This window comes from Camellia sinensis, chromosome 2, assembly GCF_055761805.1.
Source record: "Camellia sinensis isolate YWXY chromosome 2, ASM5576180v1, whole genome shotgun sequence".
NCBI classification, from domain to species: Eukaryota; Viridiplantae; Streptophyta; class Magnoliopsida; order Ericales; family Theaceae; genus Camellia; species Camellia sinensis.
The window spans coordinates 201,155,994-201,162,919 of NC_138962.1; the positions used below are offsets into that span (position 1 = coordinate 201,155,994).

Genomic DNA, 6,926 nt, shown 5'->3' on the forward strand with positions numbered 1-6,926 from the left:
AAAAATTTGTCACAACTTATAAAATTATTAATGACAAATATATTTTTGTCACCAATAATTTGGTGATATTTTAATATCATTTAGTGACAAAACTATTTTTGTGGCCAATATTTTTATTTTTGGTGAAGAAATAATTTTGTCACCAAAATATAATTTGGTCACTAAATATTTTAGGGGGAAACAAAAATGTTTTCTTACAATCGGTTCCTCTTCTCAATCACACACAATCATTTCTCGGTTCAAACCTATTTCTCTCTCTCTCTCACACACACACACACACAGACGTTATACTACACAGGGCCCTCACAGCCGCTGCTCACATTGGATCAACCCACCGCCGCTCTACCATTTTCGATAGCCCTCACCGCCGACAGCCCTCACCACGCCGCCGTTAACCCCTCATTTCCTCACCGCCGCTGCTGTGCAGATCGAAGAACACCGTTGTTAGTCTCTCTCTCTCTCTTTCTCTCTCTCTCTCTCTCTCTCTCAATGCTTAAAGGCTGTGGGTGATTTTGCTTATTGATTACTTTTTAATTTACTCAAAATGGAAATTTTATGAGTGTTTTGATCAATTCGATGTAAAAAGAAAATGAAATTTTGCTTTATTTTTTTTGTGTTAGTTTTGATTTGATCCCTTCTGGCATTAGGGTTTAGTTGGAATGTCATTAATTTTTTTACAAATTTATTTACTTTAGAGGTTATCTCTACTGATATCTGAGGCTGTGGGTGATTTTGGTTGTTAATTACAATTTAATTTACAGGAAATTGGGGTTATGATTATGGGTGCTTCGATGGATTTGACGGAAAGACTTGTGTTTCAAGCCTCAAACTGTTTGTTAATCACTTGTGTTTCCCTTTTGTTTGATATATGGTCATTGAAAATTAAAGACTCTCTTGCTCTAGTACACAAACAGTTTGAGGCCGTCATGCTTGGATACAACTGCCATATGCACCCGTGAACCCACATCCTAATTTCTCATTTTTGCTTGGCAGGTGTCTTAATGATAATCAGTTAACTGGGAAAATCCCAAGGAAGCTCACTGGTATTTCCAGCTTGAAAGTTGTGTAAGTGAAAAACCTTAGTGTTTGAATTATTAGTACTAGATTCATTGTGACTTAGTGTCAAGACATCTGAATGATTTTGCAGAGATGTCTCAAACAACTTGTGTGGAACAATTCCTACTACAGGTCCATTTGAGCACATCCCATTAAACAAGTAAGGTTTCCTTGATTCATATAGTTCTGCAATTTATTTTTTCTTGAAGTTCGTTGAACTCTCTCCAACAGGGAGGGAAAAAAAGAAGGAAGAACTTTAACTCATACTCAAACAAAAATAGGTGATTGCAATGTTTACCATATAAGTCTACTATATTGGCTCTTTCCAGAGAATCTAGGAGATAAACCTCATGGGAACATTTTCTATGTTATTCAAGCCTCATTACCTATCCAAAAAAACAAAGGAAGAAGAAAGCTTTTCTAGATGAAAGTGAATTGTTAAGTTATATAGTGTGCCTTGTAGTGATAGAAAGTGTCATCTATGGCACATAGCTTCCTTGTTTTGCAGCCAAGTGAGCATAATACATATGCAGATATTGAAGCTGTGTATAAGTGTCATGTATCCTGTGAAGCGTAGATCATCTGTTTATGTATACTATTATTTTGATTGAAAGATTATGCATTTTTTTTTTGGGTCTAATTAAATGGTGTTTGTGTTGACTGTGTGCAGAACATTGACAAAATCCCATATGTTAATTGTCCTGTGCTGATTATTCATGTAAGTATGTAATTTTCAACATTTTACCTTTTAGAATTACTTATGGTAATTGAAGAACCATTCTAATACAGTTTTTAGACAATTAAGCCATTGTATAAGCTAGCATGAAACTCTTACCTTCTTTATCTTCCTTGCTTCTTTGTTTCTGTGTTTTTGTGGGTACATGTATATGATTATAACCACGGACTTGGATGACTAAGATCTTATGACTTGATGGCTATAGTTGAGAGTTTTCCATGGTATTTGTCACATCCTCTCTAAGATACTTAACTGGTTTTAGAGAGAGATCCTCAGAAGAAGACAAATCCAAACTATAACCAAGACACATGATGTCCAAATTAGTTCTTAGTATTGTGACTCTTATTTAATTGCTGGTTTCTGAACTTCGGCTTAGGTTAGGACACTTTTAAACTTCACTATTTCATCATAAAATGTTTGCACATTATAAATAGAACCTTGATTGTACTGTTATCTATTATCAGTTTCCATACTTGTTTTCACACTAGTAAATATTTTGTAGTTGTACTGGATGTGGCATTGATAGTAAATATTAGTGATTTAATCTTAACCAACTTTTTGATTATTTTTCATCAAAAATTCTTACCAGCGTTATCAATTGGACTAAAATTGACACAAAATTAAAAAAAAAAAATTAAGAATCAAAATTGAGCTAATTAAAAATTTAAGGACCAAAATGACACAAGAAATAAAATGCAGGAACTACCAATATAATTTGTCCTTTGGTAAACTATAAGAAATGTGATAAATGCATTTTTGTTTCATCCCAATAGTGCTTAAAGCTTCACCCCGACTAATCTTCGGATATATGTAATTTCCCATTTCACATATACCAAGTAATTATTGAGCCAAAACTCTGAAAGTAACTTCAAAGGTGGAGTGAGGAATGAAATTTTAAACTATTGGTCTACCCTAAATGTTGGAATACACGACATCTCTCATAAGAGTTAGAAAGTCTATGAGAACTAGTAAATTAGTTTATAATCAGTGAACTGAACGTAATCAACTTATAATCTTCTTCTAGTGCATGAGCATGACACAAATTAAAGAACTTTTGGGAAACTATAATAAAGAGTGTAATACATCATTCACATTTTGTCCTTTAATGAGGTGGAAGATAGAGAGAATAGAGAGAGGAGTGTATTCCCCCTTCACATGGTCCATTCCATATCATTAGAAATGGATTGGAGGTACTCAATTAGAACTGCCAAATATGTTTCATCAAATATATAATAATCAAACTTATAAAATCTTGTGCACTAGTGCATGCATGCATGGGTATGGCACTAATTAAAGTGAACTTTTGGGAAAACTACAAAGAGATAATAATATAATATAATGGCAATAGTTTTGAAGGTGATTGAAGCATATATAATAAAACAAAACTTAAATGCTTAGAACCAAACAGGTTTGTAGTGTTGGAGATATTAGTAATACTCACTAATGGTTTAAATGCTTAGATTTGTTGTTAATATGATATGTGAGCAGGTAATAGATTTTACATGTAAATTTCGCTATCTACTCAATAATAATATCTTCTTTATGAAACGTGTTGAGCATATAAATAATAAAATTGCCGTTCAAACTTTAGACGAATTAGTCATTAATTGATATAACCCAGAAGTTTATCTGTCAATTTCTAATTGGTTTTGCGTCTATGGTATGTTGTCTACAAAACTCTAAACTCTCTTTTTCACATAAAAACAACTACTTTTGCTTTTAAAAAACAAGAATCTGGGGTTGGTCGGTCAGGCCAGAGTTCCATTCTATTGTGTTTTCTTGTATGTATTTGAGGGACTAGACCATATGTTATTTGGACTTGTGTGATTCTTATTGTAGACTTTTTTTTATATTTAGTTAAAGTTATTTGCTGTTTTTTTTTTTTTTGGTATGATGCTTCAGGTTGAATCCTCCAAATATTATTACAATAAGTAGGTTTACAATTCATTGATTTAAAAGTTCATATATAAGGTATATATGTTGAATTTACCCTCCTCTATTTTTATATTGTGTTTTCAAGTTTCAGTATAATTTGAAAATCAAACCAAACATGAAATTTGAAAATCAAATTTGAACACCAGAGGTAAGTAGTGTTTTGTTCTTTCTAACACTTAAACTTGAAAATATGCCATCGGGCTCTAAAATCGTGAAACAGCTATGAGAAGGCCCGGGAACACCTCGGGAGGGACCGATGTAAGTTGTGTAAACTTACGGAACTAGCATGGGACTTTTTGTTTGAAAACTATTTAGAAAAATGTACTTTTCCAACACTTAGGCTTGAAAATAGGCCATCGGGAGCCAAAATCATGTAACAACCACGAGCTGGCCCGGGAAACACGTCAAACACCTCGGGAGAGACTAAAGTAAGTTGTGAAAACTTACGGAACTAGCACGGGACTCCTGGTTCAAAAACTAAGTCCAAAAATGCACTTTTTCACACTAAAGCTTGAAAATAGGCCTTCGAGGGCCAAAATTGGGCAACAGCCACGAGACAGCCCCGGGAACACCTCGAACACCTTGGGATGGACCAATGTGAGTTGTGAAAATTTACGGAACTAGCACGGGACTCCCGATTTGAAAACTAAGTCAAAAAATGCATTTTTCCACACTTAAGCTTGAAAATAGGCCTTCGGGGGCCAAAATCGTGCAACAGCCACGAGACGGCCTGGGAAACACCTCAAACACTTCGGGAGGGATCAATCTGAGTTGTGGAAACTAACGGAACTAGTACGGTACTCCCGATTTGAAAATTATGTCCAAAAATGCACTTTTCTACACTTAAGCTTGAAAATAGGCCTTTGGGGGCCAAAATCGTGCAACAGCCACGAGACGGCCCAGGAAACACCTCAAACACCTCGGGACGGACCAATGTGAGTTGTGGAACTTACGAAACTAGCATGAGACTCTCGGTTTGAAAACTAAGTTCAAAATGTATTTTTCCATACTTAAGCTTGAAAATAGGCCTTCGGGGGCCAAAATCGTGCAACAGCCACGAGACGGCCTGGGGAACAACTCAAACACCTCGGGATGGACCAATGTGAGTTGTGGAAACTTACGGAACTAGCATGAGACTCCCTGTTCGAAAACTAAGTCCAAAAATGCACGTTTTTACACTTAAGCTTGAAAATAGGCCTTCGGGGGCCAAAATCGTGCAACAGCCACGAGACGGCCCAGGAAACACCTCAAACATCTCGGGATGGACCAATGTGAGTTGTGGAAACTTACGGAATTAGCACGGGACTCCCGGTTTGAAAACTAAGTCCAAAAATGCATTTTTCCACACTTAAGCTTGAAAATAGGCTTTCGAGGGCCAAAATCGTGCAACAGTCACAAGACAGCCCGGGGAACACCTCAAACACCTCGGGAGGGACCAATGTGAGTTGTGGAAACTAACGGAACTAGCATGGGACTCCCGGTTTGAAAACTATGTCAAAAAATGCACTTTTTTACACTTAAGCTTGAAAATAGGCCTTCGGGGGCAAAATCGTGCAACAGCCACGAGACGGCCCGAGAAACACTTCAAACACCTCGGGATGGACCAATGTGAGTTATGGAACTTACGGAACTAGCACGAGACTCTCGGTTTGAAAACTAAGTCCAAAAAAGTATTTTTCCACACTTAAGCTTGAAAGTAGGCCTTCGGGGGCCAAAATCGTGCAACAGCCACGAGACGACCTGGGGAACAACTCAAACACCTCGGGATGGACCAATGTGAGTTGTGAAAACTTACGGAACTAGCATGAGACTCCCGATTCGAAAACTAAGTCCAAAAATACACTTTTTCACACTTAAGCTTGAAAATAGGCCTTCAGGGGCCAAAATCGTGCAACAGCCACGAGACGGCCTAGGAAACACCTCAAACACCTCGGGACGGACCAATGTGAGTTGTGGAAACTTACGAAACTAGCATGAGACTTCCGGTTTGAAAACTAAGTCCAAAAATGTACTTTTCCACACTTAAGTTTGAAAATAAGCCTTCGGGGGCCAAAATCGTGCAACAGCCACGAGACGGCCCGGGAAACACCTCAAACACCTCAGGACGGACCAATGTGAGTTGTGGAAACTTACGAAACTAGCATGGGACTCTCGGTTTGAAAACTAAGTCAAAAAATGTATGTTAAATTCTATATGTTATGGATAAAATAATAATTGTCTAACTGACATTTTTTTTTTTTTGTGTTTTATTTTTTTTGCAGATTCGAGATTTGATATGGACGTGTTTGGTAATTTGGAGGGCCGATGGTAGCTCATTTTGTGTTTTTGTTCATATTACCTTACATGTATTTTGGTTGTGTTGTAAATTTTATATTTTTATTAGTATTACGGGGCATGTTTGGTAATCTGCCCTTGATATTTTATTTTTGTTGATATTAGTAGACATATTTTTTGTTGGATATTAGGAGATGTGTTTGGTAATCTGCATGCGGTTGATATTATATTTTTCTGGATATTAGTAGTTTGTGAATATTAGGAGACATGTTTATAATCAGCATGCAGTTCATATTGTATTTTTGTGGATAGTGCTAAAATTCGATTGTGATGTTTATGAAAATGAACAGATTTTTCTATTGGTTTGTAATAAATATTTTATTGAACAGGTTATTGAAATGCGCAGGGAATTGTTACTGAAAAGAAAAAATTTCGAAAGAAAATAGTACACCTATTTTCATAATTTTTAAATTTTATTAGTGACGAAATAAAAAATGTCGCTATTAGTTTTCAAAAAACATGACGAATAATTTTGTCACATTTGCTGAGTATTTCATCGCTAAATTAAAATATTTGGTGACAAAATATTTTTTGTCATTGAATAATTTTCTTTTTTGCTCATTTTAGTGACGAATTTTTTTGTCACCTTAATCCATATCATTGGTGATGAAAATTTTCGTCACTAAAATATATTTGGTGACGAAATATTTCGTCGCAAAAAATAATTAAAATAAAATATTATTTAGTTTTGGTGACGAAATTGGTGTTTTAGAGGACGAAAAATTTAACATTTGGAGATGAAACATTTCGTCACAAAAAAAGAAAAATAGGTGACGAAAGTGTTTTTCGTCACCAGGTACTTTTTGTGACGACGTATAGGCCACGAACGTGGTGACAAATTTTTTTCGTCACAGATCACTTTAGT

The 6,926-nt window shown here is 35.8% G+C and overlaps 1 long non-coding RNA gene across 2 annotated transcripts; it reads left to right on the forward strand.

Annotated features, from left to right (window-relative positions):
- Window positions 1-402: 402 nt before the first annotated feature.
- LOC145819792 (uncharacterized) lies at window positions 403-6,402 on the forward strand. 2 transcript variants are annotated; one of them, XR_014360565.1, is made up of 6 exons: window positions 403-443; window positions 762-831; window positions 994-1,065; window positions 1,148-1,216; window positions 1,727-1,774; window positions 5,989-6,402. It is a non-coding gene; the product is annotated as an uncharacterized LOC145819792 (long non-coding RNA). The 2 variants fall into 2 exon arrangements; XR_014360564.1 differs by lacking the exon at window positions 762-831.
- The last annotated feature ends 524 nt before the right edge of the window (window positions 6,403-6,926 follow it).